At 34.6% G+C, this 16,999-nt stretch overlaps 1 protein-coding gene across 1 annotated transcript in view; it reads left to right on the top strand.

Annotated features, from left to right (window-relative positions):
• zrsr2 (zinc finger (CCCH type), RNA-binding motif and serine/arginine rich 2) overlaps nt 1-16,999 on the top strand; it is a 66,045-nt gene that overhangs the window by 8,615 nt on the left and 40,431 nt on the right. The gene's annotated exons all lie outside the window — the stretch shown is intronic.

The following is a 16,999-nucleotide window of genomic DNA, read 5'->3' as shown; positions in this document are numbered from 1 at the left end:
CTAACAAATTATAAATATCACAACAAATATATTTTTGGGTCTTTTATCACTTGTATCTTCATAATTTGTCCCAGTAAAATACTTTTTCACATTGCCATGCTGCATGGAAAACATTGATCATACCATATATCCATGAAATGTCTCAATACTGGCAATTTATACTTTTACAAAAGAGAAGGATTCCATCTATATATAAATTGATGTATTTTATTCAAAAATCTGGTCCAACTCCATCTTCACCCATACTGGAGGTTAATCAATATCAAACAGCCTATTGATAAATTTTAATTACGCCGCTTCATAATAGTTCTGAAAATGTGGTAATTGAAGTCCACCTAAATCATATCTCCATGTCAATTTCTGAACTTTGTAAACTGTTTACAATCTGAATAATCTTCATAATCTGTTTACAATCTGAATAATCTTGGGGGGCGTGGCAAGATGGCGTAGAGTCGAGATGTGCAATCTTGACCTCTGGCCAGACTTTTAAATACCTGCTTTTTAACCTTTTTTTTCAAGTTTAAACTTTTTAAATTTTAGTTTAAAGTATTAAGGAATTATTATGGCCACTAATGGTAAAAAGACTAAACCTCAAGTTCAGAAGAAGTTACATTTTCGAAGTGCTGAAGATTTGGGGCCAAGACGACTTGATACAGCCCCAGGCTCAATCTCTTCATTGTCTAAACCCCAAAGATTGCCTATGGGGCTGAAAAAAAAACCTATTACTCACCAAATGAAGGATGGCGCTGGAATTACTCATTCTCTGGAAGAAGGTGCGTGTTCCCAAGAAGTTGTCCCTGATTTGGAAAACCTTTCGATTTCAATGGAGGGAGCTCACAGAAAGACGACTCCATTGTTGGAAATGCATCAGGTAGCATTTCAATCTGAAGAAACCATTTTTCTTCGTGAATTGATGAAAAAACAATGAGATATGGGGGGAGACCAGCGACCCCTTGAGGAAGTCGGAGTGCCGTCACTGGGAGTCTAGATCCGCAGTAAAACTTTTAAAATGCCTTCTGTTGAGTTGCAGCAGGAGCTGCAGTTACCTTGTTCTGCCACCATGTCAGAGAGAGCAGAGCTGAGCTTTACTGAATCACAGTGTATGCAATTAAATGAAGTTATTCAAGCTGTTATAAAACCTTTGTTGACATCTCAAATGAATGAAATGGCTCAAATGAATGTTGGTATAAGTTCAGAATTAAATATGGTTAAGACACGTGTGGATGCATCTTATGAAGAATTTTTTAAAAATTTAGACTGCTTTTTTGGACTGTAAACAACAAGTGACTTCTAACACAGAAAAAGTGTTGAAGGTGGAAAAATCAGTCATAGAATTAGGAGAATGTGAGAAGGAGCTAGAAAGAAAAATAGATTATTTGGAAGATCAAAGCAGAAGGAATAATGTGAAAATTGTTGGTTTGCCGGAAGGTATAGAAGGACAAGATCCTCTTCGTTTCTTTAAAGACTGGATTCCGCAAATATTAGGGCAAGAATTTTTCTCTGGGGGATTGGCACTGGAAAGAGCCCATAAGAGCTTTAAGAAGAACACCCTCAGCTGGTCAACCACTGAGACTGGTAATAATTTGATGTTTGAGTTATTTGGATAGAACAGCAATATTTCGACTTGCAGTACAAAATGCGAGACAACGAAAAACCCCATTATTGATTCAGAATAGCAGAGTCTTTTTTTTATCCTGATCTAAGTCAAGAGGTCATTCAACGTCGACGTCAATTGAATCCAGTTAAATAAGTTTTGTGGCGTAAAGGTTTTAAGTCTACTTTTCGTCACCCTGCAGTGTTGAAGGTGTTTTATGGAGACTATCAATTTCGGATTTTTGAAACTGATAGTGAAGCAATGATTTTTGCTGATTCATTGCCAGATATAAGAGGACAAAGACGTAGTCCATCATTATCGCCTAAAGAAAAATCTGGTTGCTCTGGAAACAGAAGAAATGGCAGAAATGGAAAAAACGGGAATGGAAGGAGTCTACCTCCTTCTGAAATGGGATCTTCAAGATTGCAATCTTCTGGATGAAAAGAAGAATTTTCTTATTCTATTTTTTTTTGTTATGATATTTTGATGTTATTGAATGTTTGGCTGGGGAGGGAGAGATTTGCACTAAGTTCTTTACTAGTCATCAGTCACTATTGGGTGACCCATACCCAATTTTTGTTTAGGGCATTACTACCTTTTGGTAGTTTTGGGGGGGGGGGGGCAATTTGCTTTCTTTTTTTTCTTTTTTTAAGTTTTTAATTTGTGATATTTTTTATTGGAGGGCCTATCTATATGTTGATTTGAGTTTTTATATAAAGATATTATTGGTATTTAGTAATAATAGTAGATATGTCAAAGTTGAGGTTTGCTACTTTTAATGTTCGAGGATTAAATAGTCCGATTAAACATAAGCGAGTCTTGGCGTATATTAAGAAAATGAAAATTGATATTGCCTTTTTACAAGAAACACATTTGAATATGAAGGATAGCGTGAAATTAAAAAGGGACTGGGTTGGGCATGTATATTCTTCTTCATTTAACTCTAGAGCTAAAAGTATAGCAATTTTGAAACATAAAAATTTATCTTTTGAATTACAATTAATGGAGGAAAAGGCAGGATGTATTCTTGAATTGTAAGATTTTTAGTGAATTTTGGACTTTACTTAATATTTATGCCTCAAATGCAGATGATGTAATATTTATTTCTGATGCATTTTTATGTTTGGGTCAGGCTAATGATAATATTTTAGTTGGTGGTGATTTTAATTGTGTTTTGGAACCTTTATTAGATAAATCTCCGAAGAAAGTTAAAAAATCCAAGTTGGCAATTCAGGTCCAAGCGTTGATGAAATACCTTAATTTAGTAGATATTTGGAGACGTCTTAATCTGACAGAAAGATTTTTCCTTTTATTCATCTAGACATGAATCGTTTTCAAGGATTGATTTCTTTTTAGTATCGGCACATTTACAAGGGAAAATACAACAAGCGGAATATAAAAGGGTGATTTCAGATCATTCTCTGTAATATTTTACATATGAAATTTCTGAGAAAATTCAAATAGCTTATTGTTGGAGATTTAATACAATGTTGTTAAATAATGTGGAATTTATTGATTATTTGAAAAAACAAATTAACTTTTTTTAAAAGAAAATTCTAATTCTGTTCAAAGTAAGTTTATATTATGGGATGCTATGAAAGCCTATTTGAGAGGACAAATAATTAGTTATATTTCTAAAATAAAAAAATAATCGATTAAATCAGAGTCTTGAATTAGAGAAACAGATTAATGAGTTAGAAAAGGAATTTCTGAAAGATACTACAGAAGATCAGAAAATAGAATATCGAGGCTGAAATTGAAATATAATTGCAATCTTATCAATTTGAATGTGTGATTAATAGGACTAAACAACGGTATTACGAATGGGGAGAGAAAGCACATAAGGTATTGGCGTGGCAATTAAAGAAAGAACAGATATTGAGGACTATTAATGCTATTAGACGGAATTCTCTTTTTACTTATAAACCTCGTGAGATTAATGATGAATTTTATTCAGTTTATAAAAAGTTATATACATCTGAAGGAAACCGGAAACTGGATCGATTGATCTTTTTTTATCACAGTTTTGATATTAGAGATTGGAGATATACAAGAGTTAGAAGAACCATTTACTGATTCTGAAATTAAAATAGCTATGCTGGAAATGCCGAACGGTAAATTGCCTGGTGATGATGGATTTTCGGTTGAATTTTATAAAAGAATTTTATGATTTATCTACAGTGTTTGGGGATGTATTACATCAATCTAATGCTTTAATTACAGTAATTCCTAAAAAAATATAGAGATCCTTTGAAAGTATATTCATATAGACCAATTTCGTTGTTAAATGTAGATTATAAAATAGCTAAAATATTAGCGAATAGATTGGTTAAATTTTTACCAAAGTTGATTCATATTGAACAGAGGTTTTATAAAGAATAGATATGCTTCAGATAACATTTTGCACATGATTAGTTTGATTAATAGATTTCAACAATCTTTAGATCACCCGATGGTGATATCCTTAGATGCAGAAAAAGCATTTGATAGAGTTGAATGGAATTTTTGTTTAAAGTTTTGGAGAAATTTAAGTTTGGTCCTTTTATTGGTTGGATTAGGGCTCTATATAGTAAACCAGTAGCTAGAGTATTGACGAATGGTTTGATTTCGGAATCTTTTAAGTTAACTCGATCAACTTCACAAGGTTGTCCTTTATCACCAGCTTTGTTTGCGTTAGTGATTGAACCTTTACCACAGTTGATAAGACAAAATACACAGATACAAGGTATGAAAGTTTTAGATGAGGAATATAAAATTAATTTATTTGCTGATGATGTATTGGAGTATTTAATAAACCCAGCTCAGTCATTTTTGCATTTGAAGGAATGTTTAATACAATATAGATGTCTTTCTGGATATAAAGTTAATTGGGGAAAAAAGTGAAATATTACAGGTACATTAAGGAGATTATTCAGTTTATAAGAATATTATTAATTTGAAGTGGACTGATCAAATTAAATATCTGGGTATAATTTTGAATGTTCATTTACAATCTTTATATAAATTAAATTGTGCTCCGTTAATGAAAAAAATTAAAACTGATTTGATTAAATGGAAACATTTACCTATTAATGGGAAGGATAAATACAATTAAGATGAATATCTTTCCGTGTATACCAATACTTGTTTCAATATATTTCGTATTTACTTGATAAAATTGTTTTTGAAGATTTAAATAAAATGGTTAGGGAGTTTTTATGGAGGGGTAAATTTTAGAGAGTAGCTTTGAATAAATTAACTTGGAAATATGAGTTAGGGGGACTACGTTTACCACATTTTCAAAATTATTATGAGGCAGCTCAACTTAAATTTATTAGTTCATTGATGGATTTGGTACGGCCTCCTGGTTGGGCTAAAATTAAGATGACAAGTATTTCTGAATTTGAAATACATCAATTTTTGTTTAGGGGGAATATAAATTTGTTACCACAATATAATGTACCTATACTAAAACATTTAATGATGTTATGGATAAAGAAAAATAAAATGACAGGCTCTAGTGGTAAATTATTGGCTTTGACTCAGTTGTATAATAATCAACTTATTTCTTTTTCAATACATAATCTCAAAGTTTATTGCATTGGAGATTTAAAGGTGTGAAAAATTTGGAAGATTGTTTTAAAGAGGGTAAGTTTATATCTTTTAATCAGATGAAGGAAGATTTTGGTATTGATAAGAATTCTTTATTTCTTTATTATCAAATTTGATCTTTGGTAAAATGTATGTTTGGTAGAGATATGATTTTACCTAAAATGACTAAATTTGAGACTTCTCTTATGAAGGTACCAGAGAAGGGTTATATTTCATTTATGTATCAAATAGTACAGGATGCTATGGATAAAAAGGGTTGGGATAGATCTAAAATTAAATGGGAAGCGGATATTGGTTTTATTTTTTCTGTAGAGGATTGGTTAGATATCTGTTACGATAGTGTAACTAGATTGATAAATGCTCGTTATGCAATGATTAATTACAATTTTTTACATCAATTATATTTGACACCTGAAAAAATTTTAAAAATATGGTTTTAATGAATCAGATTTGTGTTTTAGATGTGGTGATACGGTTGAAACTTTTTTCATGCTGTTTGGTTGTGTGTGTGTGTGTGTGTGTGTGTGTACATATATATAGATATATACATGTATATATCTATATATATATGTATATATATATATATATATACATGTGTATATTCTTTTCTTCTTTGGCTTGGCTTCGCGGACGAAGATTTATGGAGGGGGTAAAAAGTCCACGTCAGCTGCAGGCTCGTTTGTGGCTGACCAGTCCGATGCGGGACAGGCAGACACGATTGCAGCGGTTGCAAGGGAAAATTGGTTGGTTGGGGTTGGGTGTTGGGTTTTTCCTCCTTTGCCTTTTGTCAGTGAGGTGGGCTCTGCGGTCTTCTTCAAAGGAGGCTGCTGCCCGCCAAACTGTGAGGCGCCAAGATGCACGGTTTGAGGCGTTATCAGCCCACTGGCGGTGGTCAATGTGGCAGGCACCAAGATGTGTATGTATATATATATATATATACATGTGTGTATATATATACATGTGTGTATATATATACATGTGTGTATATATATACATGTGTGTATATATATACATGTGTGTATATATATACATGTGTGTATATATATACATGTGTGTATATATATATACATGTGTGTATATATATATACATGTGTGTATATATATACATGTGTGTGTATATATATACATGTGTGTGTATATATATATATATACATGTGTGTGTATATATATATACATGTGTGTGTATATATATATACATGTGTGTGTATATATATACATGTGTGTGTATATATATACATGTGTATATATATATATACATGTGTGTATATATACGTGTATATATATATACGTGTGTATATATATACGTGTGTGTATATATATATGTATATATACACACGTGTATATATATACGTGTATATATATACGTGTATATATATACGTGTATGTATATACGTGTATGTATATACGTGTGTATATACGTGTGTATATACGTGTGTATATACGTGTGTATATACGTGTGTATATACGTGTGTATATACGTGTGTATATACGTGTGTATATACGTGTGTATATATATATATACGTGTATGTGTATATATATATATATACGTGTGTATATATATATATATATACGTGTGTATATATATATATATATACGTGTGTATATATATATATATATATATACGTGTGTATATATATATATACGTGTGTATATATATATATACGTGTGTATATATATATATATATATATACGTGTGTATATATATATATATATACGTGTGTATATATATATATATATACGTGTGTATATATATACAATCTTTTTAGAAGAAAATTCAATCGTTTTTAGAATACCTGTATAAGATTAAAATAGTTTTAGATCCAACAGTATTTTGATTGGGTATTTTGCAACCTCTGAAAGGTTTGAGATTAGATAAATTCCAGCTTGCTTTTGTATATTTAGCTTTATCCATAGCGAAAAAATGTATTGCTAGTACGTGGAAAGATACAAATATGATTGATATTAATAGATGGCATAATAGGATGAAATATTGTTTAATAATGGAAAATATTACATATGTATTGCATGATAATTATTTTTTTATTAATAAATGGCTGTTATACTCAGAATATTTACATTTCAATTTATATTGATTAGATTTTAATATGTATATTTAACTTTTTTTAATACTCTCTTTTTTCTTTATGGTTCTCCTTAGGAGAGTTGGCTGAGGGGGGGGGGGTTCTTATACATATAAAAATAAATAAACATAAATTTTCATGTTTAATTGTCATATTATATATATTATGTTATGTCATATTATTTGTTTTTTGAACGAATAAATAAAGTTTAAAAAAAACAATCTGAATATTCTTCATCCGATATTAGTAATATCTCATTTTTATCCCAGTTAACTTTATAACCCAAAATCACTCCATATCAATTCAACAAATTTTGTAACAATTCTAAAGAATCTTTAGGATAAGATAAATATATCCACACATCGTCGGCAAACAAATTAATTTTATACTCTTGTCCACCTATTGTAATTCCCTTTGTATTAATATCTTGCCTCATCACTTGAGCCAAAGGTTCTATAACTAATGCATATAAGGCTGGTGAGAGTAGACAGCCCTGTCTAGTTGATCTGGACAAATTAAATGCAGGCAAAACTTGTCCATTCATCACCACCTGGGCAGAAGGATTGGTATATAATGCCTTAACCCTACAGCTAATGCTGTAGGATCATCCATGATATCTCAGAATTCCTTGCTTTTTGTATGCCCTTCCCCACTCCACACCCCTGCCACCTGTTAACACAGTCTGAACTGTGCAGAATCATCTTGCTGAGCTTCTAACTCAAAATTACATTCATGATTATGCACACGAAAAGAGATTAAAATGTAATTAAAATAAAATGTCAAAATCTGAACAGGTGTTCTCATCAGCTTCACATCTGTGGTTGTTTCACAATTTCTCCTTTGAGGGAGCCCAAATGAATGGGCCCGACTGTTCCTCAATAGCTAGTTTGCAGTGGTTGTAAAAAGGGTGGTCCAAATTTAAATTTTCTAACTCCTTAAATCAGCGGTTACCAACCTTTTTGTTCCTCTGTGCCCCTTGGGCATTTTTATAGGAACCTGTGTACCCCTAAAAATTAAGGATAAAAAAAATGACAATGTGCAATCAGACTGCAGATTACAACAACATGTATTGTACAGTAGTGGTTATTCTCTCAGACCCAATGTACCCCCTGAAAAGTACACATGTACCACTGGGGCTACATGTACCCCAGGATGGGAACCCCTGCCTTAAATAAAAATTCCACTTAACATGGTCGAAAGCTTGCACTAATATCAGTTGATTAAGCTGCCATTTTGAAGCATTAATTATTGTAATCAATTTAGGAATATTATCAGCTGAATATCTATTCTTGATAAAGCCTGCTTGGTCCACATGTACTAATTTTGATTTTAAAAAATTAGCCAGTCAATTTGCTAATACCTTTGCTACAATCTTATAATCCACATTCAATAAAGATATTGGTCTATATGAAGCCATTTTTAATGGATCTCTGTTCTTATTTGGAATAACTTATTAACGCCCTTGAAAATGACTCTGGAAATGGACCTGTTTCTGTTGCTTAAGTACTTCTGTATATACTGGAAGTAACAAATCGTAAAATTCTTTATAAAACTCTATTGTAAATCCATCCTCTCCAGGAGATTTCCCACTAGGCATAGATTGCAATCCCTCCTTAAGCTCCAAATCAGTAAATGGACCATCTAATTCCTTAATATCTGTTTCATTTAACAAAGGTAAATTTAAATTAGCTAAAAAAGATTCAATCTGATCCATATCTTGAGTCCCTTCAGATGTATATAGGTTCTGATAAAATGTTTGAAATTCATCATTAATTTCCTGTGGTTTATGAGACAACAGACTCGCCAAGGCAAATAGCGCCTTTGGAAGACTACACAAAAGAGTCTGGAAAAACAACCAACTGAAAAACCTCACAAAGATAAGCGTATACAGAGCCGTTGTCATACCCACACTCCTGTTCGGCTCCGAATCATGGGTCCTCTACCGGCACCACCTACGGCTCCTAGAACGCTTCCACCAGCGTTGTCTCCGCTCCATCCTCAACATCCATTGGAGCGCTTACACCCCTAACGTCGAAGTACTCGAGATGGCAGAGGTCGACAGCATCGAGTCCACGCTGCTGAAGATCCAGCTGCGCTGGATGGGTCACGTCTCCAGAATGGAGGACCATCGCCTTCCCAAGATCGTGTTATATGGCGAGCTCTCCACTGGCCACCGTGACAGAGGTGCACCAAAGAAAAGGTACAAGGACTGCCTAAAGAAATCTCTTGGTGCCTGCCACATTGACCACCGCCAGTGGGCTGATAACGCCTCAAACCGTGCATCTTGGCGCCTCACAGTTTGGCGGGCAGCAACCTCCTTTGAAGAAGACCGCAGAGCCCACCTCACTGACAAAAGGCAAAGGAGGAAAAACCCAACACCCAACCCCAACCAACCAATTTTCCCTTGCAACCGCTGCAATCGTGTCTGCCTGTCCCGCATCGGACTTGTCAGCCACAAACGAGCCTGCAGGTGACGTGGACTTTTTACCCCCTCCATAAATCTTCGTCCGCGAAGCCAAGCCAAAGAAGAATTCTTCATAACTGCATTAATCGTTCAGATGCTTGTTCAGTCTTCAACTGCCAAGCTAAAACCTTGAGTCATCTCACCTAACTCATGATAACGTTTCGATTGTTGTATCATCTTCTCCTAATTACATGTTTGCAAAGTATTATAACGTATTTTCAATTTAGATAATTGTACCTTATTATCCTCAGTCAAACTCTTCTGAAATTTCTTCTCTAACACTGCTATCTCTTTCCCTAAGTTTTGACTTTCTGCCAAATACTGTTTCTTCACCTTCACTGCATAGTTAATAACCTGACCCCTTAGATACGCCTTTAAAACATCCCATAAAATAAATTTACTCTGTACTGAACCTTCATTTGTTTGTTGGAAAAAGCTAATCTGATCTATAACCATATAACTACTTACAGCACAGAACAGGCCAGTTCGGCCCTACTAGTCCATGCCGTAGCAAATCCCCACCCTCCTAGTCCCACTGACCAGCACCCGGTCCATACCCCTCTAGTCCCCTCCTATCCATGTAACGATCCAGTCTTTTCTTAAATGTAACCAATGATCCCGCCTCGACCACGTCTGCCGGAAGTTCATTCCACATCCCCACCACCCTCTGCGTAAAGAAATTTCCCCTCATGTTCCCCTTATCATTTTCCCCCTTCAATCTTAAACCATGTTCTCTAGTTTGAATCTCCCCCTTAATTGAAAAAGCCTATCCACATTTACTCTCTGTCCCTTTTAAAATCTTAAACACCTCTATCAAGTCCCCTCTCAATCTTCTACGCTCCAGAGAAAAAAGCCCTAGTCTGCACAACTTTTCCCTGTAACTCAGACCCTGAAATCCTGTCAACATTCTCATGAACCTTCTCTGCACTCTCTCTATTTTGTTTATATCTTTCCTATAATTTGGTGACCAAAACTGTACACAGTACTCAAAATTTGGCCTCACCAATGCCTTGTACAATTTCATCATAACCTCCCTACTCTTGAATTCAATACTCTGATTTATGAAGGCCAACATTCCAAATGCCTTCTTCACCACACCATCTACCTGAGTATCAGCCTTGAGGGTACTATTTACCATAACTCCTAAATCCCTTTGTTGCTCTGCACTCCTCAATTGCCTACCATTCAATGTATATGACCTATTTAAATTTGCCTTTCCAAAATGCAGCACCTCACATTTATCTGTATTAAATTCCATCAGCCATTTCTCAGCCCACACCTCCAGCCTTCCTAAATCACCTTTTAATCTACGGTAATCTACCTCACTGTCCACAACACCACCAATCTTTGTGTCATCCGCAAACTTGTTTATCCAATTTTCTACCCCTACATCCAGATCGTTAATATATATAACAAATAATAGTGGACCCAGGACCGAACCCTGAGGAACTCCACTAGTCACCGGCCTCCAATTGGACAAACAATTTTCTACCACTACTCTCTGACACCTTCCATCCAACCACTGCTGAATCCATTTCACTACCTCCTTATTTATACCTAATGCTTCACCTTTTTTCCTAACCTCCTGTGGGGAACTTTGTCAAAAGCTTTACTAAAGTCCAAATAGACAACATCCACAGCTTTCCCTTCATCAACCTCTTTTGTAATCCCCTCGAAGAACTCAATCAGGTTTGTCAAGCATGATCTACCCCTGACAAAACCATGCTGATTACTTCCTATCAATCCTTGTACCTCCTAAAATTTGTAAATAGCATCCCTCAGAACACTTTCCATCAACTTGCCCACCACAGACGTCAGACTTACAGGCCTATAATTCCCAGGTTTGCATTTGGACCCTTTCTTAAACAGAGGAACTACATGCGCCACCCTCGAATCCTTTGGTACCACCCTCGAATCCTTTGGTACCACCCTCGAATCCTTTGGTACCACCCTCGAATCCTTTGGTACCACCCTCGAATCCTTTGGTACCACCCTCGAATCCTTTGGTACCACCCTCGAATCCTTTGGTACCACCCTCGAATCCTTTGGTACCACCCCCGTGGCCAGTGACATCCTAAATATCTCTGTTAATGGCCCCATTAACTGTCCACTAGCCTCCCTGAATGTCCTAGGGAATATTTTGTCCGGTCCGGGAGATTTATCTACCTTTATCTTTTTTAACACAGCCATCACTACTCCTCAGTTATCCTTGTATGCTTCATGACCTCCCCACTATTTTTCTTTACTTCAACTGGTTCAACATTTTTTTCCCTAGTGAATACCGAGGCAAAGAAATCATTCAAAATGTCCCCCATTTCCTCAGACTTCTCACACAGCCTACCCTCGCTATCTACAAGGGGTCCAATTTTATCTCTCACTAATCTTTTATTTTTAATGTACTTATAGAAACCCTTTGGATTTATTTCTACTCTGTCAGCCAAAGCCTCTTCGTGCCTTTTTTTGGCCTTTCTAATTTCTTTAAGATTCCTTCTACACTCCTTGTAGTCCTCCTTCAACTTCCCAGCTCCCTGCTCTTTATACTTCTTGTACACCTCCCTTTTTCTCCTAACCAAATTTCCAAAATTCCTCGAAAACCAAGCCTCCCTATGACTTCTAGCCTTTCCTTTGATCCAGACTGGGACATAACTACTCTGTACCCTCAAAATTTCTTTTTTAAATATCTTCCATTTTTCATTAACATCCTTACCTGAAATTATCCTGTCCCACTCAATACTCCCCAAATCCCTTCTTATTCCTACGAAATTTGCTCTTTTCCAATCCAGAACCTCAACTTTAGGCCTCTCCTTGCTCTTCCTTAAAACTACCCCAAAACTAACAGAATTATGGTCACTAGACCCAATTGGTTCTCTAACATATGTAATAAATTCAGGTTTCTTTAACAACATTTCATTAAATCTCTAACGGTAAGTAGTTTCTGCCACCTCAGCCAATACAAGAAATTAGCAGTAACGAATGATCAGACAAAAACCTACTCTTATATTCAGCATGTGTAATTCTACCCTGCAATTATGCCAATACTAAAAATAGGTCAATTCTTGAGAACAAATCATGACGGGGAGAAAAGGATTCACCCGGCTCCATATTGCCTCTAAATTTAATTATCTCATCAACTCAGTTATTCTTTTAGTCTTCTTCACAGTTTTTGCAGATTTATCCAATAATGGATCCAAACAACAGTTGAAATCCCCTCCTACCAAAATATTCTCATTCGATTGATTTAGATTCAAAAATGTATCTGTAACAAATTCTACATCTTCATTTGGTGCATACACCTTCATCAGAGTCCAAGCTTCTGAAAATATTTTACAGTTAACCTTCAACACTCTACCTGCATTGGCAAAGAAAGACTCCAAAATAAAAGACATTTTCTTGTGTATCAAAATCGCTACCCCTCTAGCTTTAGAATTAAAAGATGATGCAATCCCATTTCAGCTTCGTGTTCTTTCTCAGTCAAATGAGTCCCTTGTAAGAATGTAATGTTCATCTTCTTAATATAATCCAGTACTCGTTTCTGTTTTATAGGATGGTTAAGCAGTTTAACATTAAATCTCGCAAAGTTCAAATTATTCATTGTTCCCTTTAGAGTGGCACCCAGCACAGCTAATCCTTACACCAAGTAAAAACTCCTAAAATAAAAAGCCCCTAAAACTACTAATACACACATGTCAAACTCAGGCCCGCGGGCCATATTTGGCCCGTGATATAATTATATTTGGCCCGCAAGATCATATCAAATATGTATTAGAGCTGGCCCACTGGCCGCCGCACCAGTATCGCGCATGCACAGCTAATACTACAAATCCCAGAATGCTTTGCAAATGCATTGGCTCAGGCCTGTCAGCCCGCTAATCACCCCCACCATATTGTTTACTTTCATTAGCATCTACGACCTGTCACCTAATAAACCCCTTACGAAAAATGGCCAAACGAAAGAGAGAAAACAGGACCTTTCAAGACAGGTGGGAGGCAAACTCTGACCCCAGAGTTTGATAAACTTGCATCTGAGAAGATATGCCAAGTAGACCCAGGTGCATCAGAGTAAAGCTTAGATTAATATTTTCTTTGGTTTACTTTGGATTGGATTTTCATTGAAGCAAGTTGTTATTTTTTTGACTTGTTGGCTTGTGGAAAAAAAAAACATTTAAAAGGAGCTTAAAGGCTATAGAGAAATATTATTTATTGAATATTTTATTTCTCATTTGTTAATGTTTCTTCTGGAAAGAGTTTAACCAAAACTATTATTAAACATTTATTTTAATAAGAAAAAGTTTAACATTGTTGAAAGAAGAGAAAACATGCATATACTGTTGAAAATTTTCAATAAATATTTAGTTTGGCCCACGACTTAGTCCAAGTTTTTAATTTTGGCCCTCTGTGAATTTGAGTTTGAGACACCTGTACTAATATATTTTTAAAAAATTAAAGGTTATTAAAAAAATTACAAAACAACTTAAAACTACTAACCCCCACCCCCCCCCCCCACTAAACTAACTAAAAATAACCTCAAAAACTGCAGAAGCAGTACCCCCCTTGATTGACCAGTTGTGGTCAATACCACAAATGGCGGATGACTTCAGAAACAGTACGGTTATCTACCTCCCCTGACCGAATCTCAAAAAAAATACACTTAATCATCTTATAGTCCAGACTGAACTTGATTATCCTTCACATCAATCAATTGTGCAGTTTCCAACATTTTCTTCCCTTTCCCGTTTCCATTCTTGGTCTTGACTACATTCACCGAAGGTTTCATTGACAAATCTTGAATCAACTTGTAATCTGGCAAAAAAATTAGTGCATCCCGAGCCTTCTCAAAAAATTGAGATTGATATTGCCCATAAAACACCTTCAATACTGCTGCATATCGAAAAGCAAATTTATACCCCTTCTTCCACAAAACTGACTTAGCCGGATTAAACTCCTTGCATCTCTGAATAACCTCCTGACTTAAATCCGCATAGAAGAAAACCCTACTACCCTGAACCATCATGGGGCTCTGAGCAACACTGTCTTTCTGAACCGCAAGATGCAAAATCATCTCACGGTCTTGATATCTCAAACACCTAATTAAGACTGCTCTCAGAGGTTGACCAGAAAAGGTTTCTTTCTTAACGTTCGATGAGCTCTGACCAATTCCAACAATTTTGAAATTCCATTTGCCATCTATTCAACCCCACATTATTGTCTAATTTCCACGTTACTGCCATACATTTCTTTGCTACTGCTATTGCTACACTTAAAAACTTCCTTTGATAAATCTCTAACTTCAAATTATAAATATCACAATAAAAATATTTTTGGGTCTTTTGGAACTGGTATCTTCATAATTTGTCCCAGTAAAATACTTTTTCACATTGTCATACTGCATGGAAAACATTGATCAGAGCAATTTAGTATAATATAATTGGTGACATTAATTGTATTAGTTATAGTTTCATAACATAGTTTTGACCCTACATCTTGGATTTGTATATTTAAATCACTTTCCCAACTCAATTTAGATTTAAATAGATCTTTTTTCTGCAGAGTCTCTTGTAATTTTATATACATATTAGTAATAAATCTTTTAATAAATGTATCAGTTATTAAATATTAAATCCTAACTTTTAAATATGATTTAAGTTGATAATAAGAAAAAATATTATTTGGTATATTATACCTGTCTTTCAATTGGCTAAAAGTTAAAAAAAAACAAAAAAACAATCCTTTATCTGTTCCACAGTTTTGCCAAATATAAAAAAAACATTATTAACTGTAAAAGGAATTAAAGGATTTTGCTTTAATAGCATTTTGGCTATTTGCTAATTCTTCATTCCTCTTTCTATATAGATTCATTCCATACTTTTAAGTACGTTTCAAAATTGGTGTATCTATTTTCCTTTTCGTGCCATTTATACAAAATATGTTCGGAATTATTTTCTCCTATTACTCATTTCAATTTGTCCCCATGCTGTCTTTTCACCAGTCTGATAACAGGAAGACAAGAATCTAAGTTGAGCTGCTTGATAATGATTTTTAAAAATAGGCATTTATAGTCCTCCTCGTTCATATTTCCATGTTAATTTTTCCAATGCCATCCTAGGCATTTTGTCTCGCCAAATAAATTTTATTACATTTTTTAAAACTTGAAAAAATGCTGTTGGTACAGAAATTAGTTATGATTGGAATAGGTATTTTATTCTAGGAAAAATATTCATCTTCATATCCTTCCTATTAAAGAAATTGGTAAATCCTTCCATCTTATTAAGTCTTTAATTTTCTTCAATAAAGGTATATAATTTAAATAAATTATTCAAATTCTTATCAGTATTGATTCCTAAATATTTAACCGTCTCCTTCTGCCATTTAAATTTTGTCATTTTCTTAGAGTGTAATCAGTTTCAATCATTGGCTTCACTTTTATCAATATTTACTTTATATAATCTGATACTCACCCATACTCTGCCAATCATGCATTTATTTTTTTAAATGAAATTTCAGGGTTTGTAAGATATAATATATACCATCTATAAAAAGACTAATTTTATGTTCTTTATCTATCTTAAAGCCCTTAATCTCATCCTTTTTTATCACCTCTGCCAAAGATTCTATAGCCAGATCAAATAAAAAAGGTAATAATGGACAACCTTGTCTAGATGATCTTTCCAATAAGAAAGGTTTTGATATTTGTAACTACTTTATTATCCAATTTATAAAATTTGTTGGAATTCCAAAATCATTCAATACTTTAAATAGTCCCTTCTAATCTATCAAATGTTTTTTTCTGCATCTAAAGCCAAATGTAAACTTAATTTTGGTACTGGAATGCTATCAAAAGAATTTGAGAGAAGCAAATTTCAAAAACATACCACGGCATTAGGTGTAAATTAGGTGTAATTGGGCGGTACGGGCTTGTGGGCTGAAAGGGCCTGTAACTGCTATATGTCCAAATTTAAACTATGCATTCTGTACTTCAGAAAATAGTAAAACTGATAATCAGGCACCCTCAGGACTCTGGTGTCAGATAGCTAGATTTTTCAAACTCTGGACAATTCTGCCTACAAATATCCCAATTCATATAGAACATCAGAAATAGAAGCAGGAGTCAGCCTGTGAATCAAGTGAGTTTCAAGAAAAACAAGGACTTGGTGAATTTAAAAGGAGTGTTGGAAACTGGCTTGGTGAATTTAAAGCGAGTGATGGAAATAGGGACATGGTGAATCTAAGGAGAGTATGAAAGCAGAATCAAATGAGCCACATGCTAAACC

Source organism: Narcine bancroftii, chromosome 7 (assembly GCF_036971445.1).
Source record: "Narcine bancroftii isolate sNarBan1 chromosome 7, sNarBan1.hap1, whole genome shotgun sequence".
NCBI classification, from domain to species: domain Eukaryota; kingdom Metazoa; phylum Chordata; class Chondrichthyes; order Torpediniformes; family Narcinidae; genus Narcine; species Narcine bancroftii.
The sequence above is the reverse complement of the archived record's forward strand: the minus strand, read 5'-3'. Positions and strand labels throughout refer to the sequence as shown.